This window comes from Trichechus manatus, unplaced genomic scaffold (assembly GCF_000243295.1).
Source record: "Trichechus manatus latirostris isolate Lorelei unplaced genomic scaffold, TriManLat1.0 scaffold00115, whole genome shotgun sequence".
NCBI classification, from domain to species: domain Eukaryota; kingdom Metazoa; phylum Chordata; class Mammalia; order Sirenia; family Trichechidae; genus Trichechus; species Trichechus manatus.
Genome location: NW_004444051.1, coordinates 9474196 through 9482568, shown reverse-complemented (window position 1 = coordinate 9482568; position 8373 = coordinate 9474196). Strand labels below are relative to the sequence as shown.

At 40.6% G+C, this 8373-nt stretch overlaps 1 protein-coding gene across 2 annotated transcripts in view; it reads left to right on the top strand.

Annotated features, from left to right (window-relative positions):
- The first annotated feature begins 1469 nt into the window (after nt 1–1469).
- Nucleotides 1470–8373, top strand: part of ZNF322 (zinc finger protein 322) — a 24699-nt gene continuing 17795 nt past the window's right edge. Inside the window, exons 1-2 of one of the 2 annotated variants that reach the window (XM_023738386.1) lie at nt 1470–1642; nt 2921–3009. The gene's annotated coding sequence lies outside the window, so the exon portion shown is untranslated. Of the gene's footprint in view, nt 1643–1843; nt 2111–2920; nt 3010–8373 lie in introns of those variants that run through there. The other variant, XM_004384036.3, reaches the window with a different exon arrangement.

Genomic DNA, 8373 nt, shown 5'->3' with positions numbered 1-8373 from the left:
TACGTTTAAAATTCTAGGAGTGGCTTCCCCTTTTCCTACAAGATAAAGTCCATTCACCGAAACCACATTCAAGTATCTCTGCAACTTATTTTCCATTTCCTATTCCAGAGTCACCTTCAACCAACTCTTCTGTTGTATTCCTTCAAGCATCACCTCATCTCCTCCAGAGTCTTTTCTGACCCTTTCCTAAACAAAGCCTTACCTAAGTACTTCTCTATGTTCCTAGGCTACCTTAAAAAATTTCTACCTGCTGTCTCCATTCTAGACTGCCAGCAGTTAAGAGCAACAGGACTGAGTCCTAACGGTCTTTAAATTCCTAGTACCCACCATAATGCCAGACGAATTAAAAGTGCTCAATAAATGTTTGTTGAGTGAATAAAACATGAACAAAATGAAGACTTTCCTTGGGCCAATGTCTCTTGAAATAAAAGGTTGAAGAGTTCAATTCAATGTTATTGAGACATTGTTACATGCAATACAGGAATCAGAACCCAAACCAAAAAAACCAAACCTGTTACCGTGGAGTCAATTTGACTTATAGCAACCCTACAGGAGAGTAGAACTGCCCCACATGGTTTCCAAGAAGTGGCTGATGGATTCAAACTCCCCACCTTTTGGTTGGTTAGCAGCTGAGCTCTTAACCACTGCGCCACCAGGGCTCTGAATGTGTGATCTTGGGCAAGTTACTTAACCTCTCTGTACACTAGTTTCTTCCTAGATAATAATAACACATACAGAATTTTTGTTCCAATTAAGTGCTTGTAAAGTGATTTGAATAGTGTCTGATGCATACTACACTCAAGTTATTATTTCAGATATTGAGAAGACCCTGGTGGTGTATGTTTTGCTGTGTAAATTCTGAACAATAAAAATAAAATAAATTATAAAATTAAACAAAACAAACAACCGAAGACCCTGGATGGAACATTTTGGCCTTACTGATAAGTTTTCATTAAAAACAAACACGAAACTAAAATAAGCTCCACCGGGGAGGAATTCCAGAAGTAGCGGGCCAGAACTTAATCTTCAACTGAAAGACCCATCTCCTGATTATGCTCTCTCTGTTCCCCTAACTCCAACACTTTAATCACAATTCAAGTCCTTGGCCACACTAACCAGGCTTTAGTCTATACTTAGTACTCAGACACCATACGGTATCTGAGAGCGTTTTAAAAACTTTTTTTTCATTGAAAAACTGAGCCAGTAGAATAAATCTCCATATGTATAAACCGTTGGCCCTGAAGGAAATCTCAGTTTTGCTTCACCTCACACGTAGATTATTACTCTTAGCTGAGTCCAGCCAAGAAACAAGTCAGGAATCACCGGGCAACCTCCTGAAATCAGAGCAGCCCTTTGCCCTGTGCACTTGTCTCCACCCACACAAGGCCGCCACCCCTTTCAAAGCATTTCCCATCTCGCTCGCCACCTCTTTAGTGACTGAGCGCTCCCGGTGTGCTTCGAAATCCTCCGTCTTCTCCAGATCCTCCATCTCTCCTCCACCCCGGTGGTGTTTTTCTTAGGGTCGGCGGCATCCATCTCTATGGTGCTAGGCCTAGCTTGATTCCTCAACTCCCTCGGGGAAAGAGAACAGAAGCCATAAACTAAACAACCAGGCTCTAGGAACCGTTTCTTCTGGAACGAGGTAATTGCGAACGGACACCTTTAGCCCCCGCCCTCCGCCCCGACGCTCCCACAGCCCCCGAGCGCAGGCGCTCCCGGGCCCCGCCCCTTTCGGGAGGCTCGATCCTATTGGCCCAGAGGCATGGGGCGCGCGCTAGTCGCCGTAGTAGAGCAGTCATGTGACTTGCGGGGGCGGGGCGGCGCCGGCCGCTGCTCTGCTAGCTAGAGAGGGCTTGCGTAGCCGGCTTTCTCGGCTCTTAAAGCACCCAGCGGGCGGCCTAGCCCTAGCTCCCCTCGCAGATGCGCATGGAGGAAGTAGCTTTTCGCTCCCGTTAGGGCCCCCAGGTCCGCTTTCCTCCTCTTCCCTAAGCTGGGCCCTTAGGGCCACCGCTGCGGAGCCTATGGCCGCCGGGAAGCCTAGATCCGACTGTCCGGAGAGTAACCGGAAGTGCTGTCCTTAGCTTAAGGGGCGGCGCCGGCGGCTGCCCGGGTAAGCTCGGCCCTCCGGGTCCGGGAGAGGCGCGGCCTGTGGGTCCTGGCGGTGGGGAGGAGTGCGGCCCGGACCCGAGACCCTCGGGGTATGCCGGATGGGAGCATCCCCTACCCTTCGCGCCCGAGTGGGATCTGGGCCCCCTGACGGCGGACGGGCGACTGAAAGGCGATCAATGAAAAGTTGAAGGGAAGCTTTGCGTGGTTGTTACTGGAGATAATAATAGTAAACACTGCTGAACACTTTTTTTTTTTAATGTTGGAAAAAACAGGGACGTCGAGTGGAGTTTGCTCCCGTCCCATCTTTAATGCAGCAGTTTAGTTATGTTTCAGTGGAATCTGTATGCAGAAGAATCTGGTTTAAATAAACCACTCCGCGGTTATTTTTGGAAAGTGAATTATATATAGCTTTGTGTTATATACTTACCACAAACACCATGAGGTTTATAGTTGTAGAAGAATGGGTCCTTGACTTTAGAAGTTGAGGTAATATAAACAAAAACAATTAGTAGAAGGGGGAAAATTAGACAAGAAAAACAGGGCTCAGGTTTCTGTTATGAAGTTAAACTTAGTCATTATCCAGTAGAATTCCTCATGTTTTGTCTAGAGCCAGGTCAAGAAGGAACTGATTGCTACCAGTGACAGGTACTTCTTGCAGGAGAAACAAATGTAAGCAAAGTAGAAAGAGGGAAAATGTGGTTAAGGATGTTGACCAGACTGTCAAGTAAATGGGACCAATATTATATGTCCAGCTCCACCAAAAGTATAAATTTCAGAAAGGCATCTTCCACATTGTTGATTTTTCTTCTAGGAGAGGGAAGAATTGAATGCTGTGAATGCTTCTGGACTAGAGACCTTTTGGAACTAAAGGGAAGACAGTCTTGAGTCTGTCTTTTTAAGGTAAGTGGCATACCAAGCTGTATTTTTCTATGTGAATGGTGGGTTGAGGGGTTGGGATAGGGCAGTGGAGGGAGGAAGCCGGGAAACGGGAGGAGATGCATGAAAAAGGGCCCTTTCTTAGTTCCTAAGACAGCAATGATAAAACTGGGCCCTATTCTACAGTTTAAGTCTATTTTGCACTCCTTTTCAATATGCATACTCACAGTCTTAGCAACGAGATTCTGACCATGGCTTTGGGTGTTACAGAGTAGAACTGCTTCATAGGGTTTTCTTGGTTGCAATCTTTAAGGAAACAGTTCAAGCCTTTCTTCTTCAGAGCTGCTCTGTGGGTTGCAACTGCCAACCTTCAGATTAACAGCGCTCGAAGTCATGTTAGGTGCCGTCAAGTTGGTTCTACGTAAAACAGAACGGTATGCTGCCCAGTCCTGCACCACCCTCACAATCGTTGTTATGCTTAAGCCCACTGTTGCATCCACTGTGTCAGTCCATCTCATTGAGGGTCTTTCTCTTTTTCGCTGATCCTCTGCTTTACCAAGCCTGATGTCCTTTTCCAGGGACTGATCCCTCCAGATAACATGTCCAGAGTATGTGAGACGAAGTCTCGTCATCCATGCTTCTAATGAGCATTCTGGCTGTACTTCTTTCAAGACAGATTTGTTTGTTCTTGTGGCAGTCCGTGGTGTATTCAGTATTCTTCACCCACACCATAATTCAAAGACGTCAATTCTTCTTTGGTCTTCCTTATTCATTGTCCAGCTTTCCCATGCATATGAGGCAGTTGAAAACACCATGGCTTGGGTCAGGTGCAACTTAGTCTTCAAGGAGACATTTTTGCTCTTTAACACTTTAAAGAGGTCTTTTGCAGCAGATTTGCCCAATGCAGCGTGTCATTTGATTTCTTGACTGCTGCTTCTATGGATGTTGATTGTGGATCCAAGTAAAATGAAATCCTTGACAACTTCAATCTTTTCTCTGTTTATCATGATGTTGCTTATTGGTCCAGTTGTGAGGATTTTTGTTTTTTATGTTGAGGTCTAATCCATACTGAAGGCTGCGGTCTTTGATCTTCATCAGTAAGTGCTTCGAAATAGGCTTGCAGTAATTGCTTCTTGATTGAGTTCCCACCTAAAGAAGGTATTATGCCCAGTGGTTAGGCAGACAAATGTAGAGATGTAGATTTAAATCCTGGCAGTGCTACTGACCAGCTGTGACTTCTTGGGTGATTTATTTAACTGCCCTAAACATCAGATTTTTAATCTGTAAGGTGGAAACATTGTTATTAATACCTATTTTACAGGATTCTTGGGAGGATTAAATGAGATAATCATGTAACAAAGAGATTGTACCCAGCCTAGGGCCTGATAAGTAAGCATTATCTAGTTTTTTGATAATGCTTTATTGATTTTGCCATCTTGTCCCATACATCCTTTAAGTGTTAGGATAACCTTGAGCTGAGTGCCTTCTCTGAAGTTCTATGACTTAGCCTGTCTGCTTAAACTTTTATCACTTGTTTGTTGTGTACGCTCTGATCCTAGGCAGGGAAGAAAGTACCAGTCTCTTCCTAGTTGGGGTAAGAGAAGCTTCCTGGAGAAGGGGACCTTGGAGCTAGGACTTGAAGTATCCTTGAAGTACTTGAAGTATTTAGGTTTGCCACATGGATCAGCCAGGGGCTCCTGGCCTAGCCTGTCTTTTGTCACTAGCATTTATTCATTCCTTTTTTCATTCGTTCAACAAATGTATTCTAGATGCTAGGGATATTACATTGAACAGAAACTGTCTTACTCCTAATGGAATTTATTTCCTAGTAGAAGAGGCAACTAAATGAACAGATATGAACTATACACCACAAAGTTGGATGGGGATAAGTGCAGTGAATAAAATATAAAAGCAGGGTAAAAGGATATAGACACTATTTTAGATAAGGTAGTCACCTATGTGCCTGTCTTTGAGGAAGTAATTTTCAGGCAGAGACTTGAATCACATAAAGAAGCAAGCTATCTGGGAAAAGAGCATTCTAGGCAGAAGGGACAAGTGCAGAGGCTCTAAGGTGGCTTGTGAGAAAGATAGGCAGAGCTCCCAGATTATGTAGAACAGCAGAGATCACTAAAAATTTTGGATTTTATTCTTAGAGTGATAGGAAGCAATTAGAGTATTTTGAACTAGGGAAGTATCAAATTTTACTATGAGGTTGAACAGTCAGAACTGTGTTCTCTAGGTACTGACATCTCAAAACTTAAATATGAATAGAAAAATGATTTCCTTATTTTTAAGAAATTTTCTTTTTTGTGTCCAATACTTTGTTGGCTGTTTTTGCCAGATATGATACCCTGGACTGATAACTTTAGGGAACAATTTGATTGATGCAACAGGTTATGACCAAGCTCAGAATTCTTTATTTCTACTCTATTCTCCATTTTACCTTAGTAATAATACACATTTTAAAAGTGTTCTCATAAGCCCACCATCTTATCCCAGCTATTTGTCCAAATGTCCATACCTACTTGCATTTCTTTTCTTAGTTGTGATTCTGGTTTAGCATTCTATTTTTTCTTAACATTTCTCCGTATAATTCTTTTTAGTTTTTGCATAATCTTCATATCAATCATCACTGGATGAATTATTATTTATTATTATTTTAAATGTAATCTGAATAAGGTTTTATACAAGAGGCAGGCACAGAGGATGAGCTTAGTAAATGTTAGTGTGTTTGTGCATGTGAAGTGGAGCTAAAATAATACACTAGTTGCCATCAGGTCGATTCCAACTCATAATGACCCCATGTGTGTCAGAGTAGAACTGTGTTTCATAGTGTTTTCAGTGACTGATTTTTTGGAAGTAGGTCACTAAGCCTTTCTTCCGAGTGTCCCGGGTAGACTTGAACTGCCAAGCACGTGAACTGTTTACATCACCCAAGGAGTCCAAGGAAATAACACAACCTACCGTTTATTGAGCACCCTCCCAAGACCCAAGTTGAGCTGAGTGCTTTACACACCGAGGCTCAGGCCTCATAGCAACTCCATGAGGCATGTAACATGCCTATTTTATCAAAGGGAAAATTGAAGCTTAGGAAGTTTAAGTAGCTTACCCAAGTTATCACAGCTCCAGCTAAAATCTGATTCCAGACCTTGAACTTTTAATCACCATGATATTTCAACCCTCAGCCACCATGTCCTTTAAAAAAATAAAACAAAACAAAGTTTTTAATTCTGAAGTAATTTCAGATTTACAGAAAAGTTACAAATAGTACAAAGAATACCCACATACCCTTCACCCAGATTCCCTAAATGTTAACATTTTACCACTTTTGCTTTATGATTCTGTCTCTATATATGCACATACACACTTGTGTACATTATCTTTCTGAACCATTTGAGACTAAGTTACAGACATAATGCCCCTTTTCAAACTGTGAGGGAATTAAGCTCTAAAGTCCTAGACATCCAAAGCCCTGAAGTTGTAAGAGAATTAGTAAGCCCGTGGGAGAATTGAGAAAATAGTTACTCAGATTTTTTTCTGTAGGGTTTGTCTCTCAGCACCTTGTTTGAGAAAGGTTATCCTAAGTACTCAGTTGTTTATTTTCTAAAAGCAGGCTATTCTGTCACAGTTATCAGAATCAGGGACAGTACTATTGTCAGCTCTCCAGACCATGTTCACATTTAGCCATTTGTCCTACTAATGTTCTTTATAGTAAAAGAAATAAAGTTTTTTGTTTTTTGTTTTCTGGTCCAGGATCCAATCCAGGATCACTCATCGCGTTTAGTTGTTATATCTTAATTATACTAGAAGAGATCCTTAGACTTTGTCTTCCACAACTTTGACATTTTCGAAGAATTTAGGCCATTTATTTGGTAGAATATTCCTTAATTTGGGTTTTCCTCATATTTCTTCTTGATTTGATTCTGGTTATACATTTTTGGCAAGATACAACAGAGGTGATACTCTGTTCTTTTTTTTGCACATAATGTCATTATATCTCATTACTGGGGATAATAACTTTGATCATTTGGTTAAAGTGATTTTTGCCAGGTTTCCATACTGTGAAATTACTCTTTTTCTCTTTGTAATTATTAAACATTTAATGGAGAGATATTTTCAGACTGTGTAAATATCCAGATTCTCATGAAACTTTCATTCAATATATTTTTGCTCGAAACAATTAGATTCTTCGTTTGATTATACAGACGGTGATTTTCTAATTCCATCATTCCTTCTACATTTAGTTGTTGGTTTTCTAATGTTAGAAAAAGCTTTCTTTTTTTTCTTTTTCCCCTTTATTCGTTTATTTATTTTTATAAGTATAGATTCACGGATTCTTATTTTGTTGTGTTACTAATATATTAGTATCATTATTTATTTTGATGCTGTAATTGTTCCAGATATGTACAGTGGGAGCCCCTTTAGCCTGGTTCCTGGGTCCTTTAGAAATGTATTTGTCTTTTTTTTTTTTTTAACAATTTCTTACTTTCTGACATAACAAAAATGTTTTAGGCTCATCGTTGTACTTTCCTAGTTCTGGAATCAGCCATTTCTCTGAGGAACTTTGGTTCCTTTTAGTGATGGTATTTAGAAACTAAAATCTGAGTGCTTGATATGCTCATTACTATATGCCTATATGAGTTGAAATCCCGCAGTTGTATAGGTACACTACTTACAGTGTATACTAGGATTGAACAAATAACTAAATATACTGTGGATAATGGCAGCCAATCCTCACTGTCAGAGAAAGGAGTACCTGTACCACTGTGGGAGAACTGGTGGCGCAGTGATTAAGAACTTGACTCAAACCAAAAGATCAGCAGTTCGAATCCACCAGCCACTCCTTGGAAACTCTGGGGCAGCTCTACTCTGTCCTGTAGGGTCGCTATGAGTTGGAATTGACTTGAACTGCAGGGATTTTTTGTTTTTTGTTTTGTTTTGATACCACTGTGAGAAAAAAACCCTTCAAGTTAAAGTCCAATATTTGTTTATAGTTCTTTTTATCTTTATCTTGAGGTTCTGTAGTTCAAACACTGTATTAAGAGTTATTTGAGTCATTTTTCCTCTTCGTAGTGGTTGGTGTATTATTCATTTAAAACACAGGCTCATTTGGTTTTGTCTGTATCCTGTTTTACTTTGTTCTCTCCCATCCTTGCCTGTTTGTTTATTCACTTATTGAGTATGTGAAACAACATGACTCGGAAAGCAAAAATATGTGTGTGTGTGTACAAAAGTTACACTCAGAGCTAAGTTTCATTCCCCCTCCCTCCACCCTTTTACACCAATTCCATTTTCCTATTCTTTCAACCTCATTTTCATCTACTGTCTGATGATAACCAAACTCATTAGTTTCTTGTTTTATATTTCCTGAATTTCTTTTTTTTATTT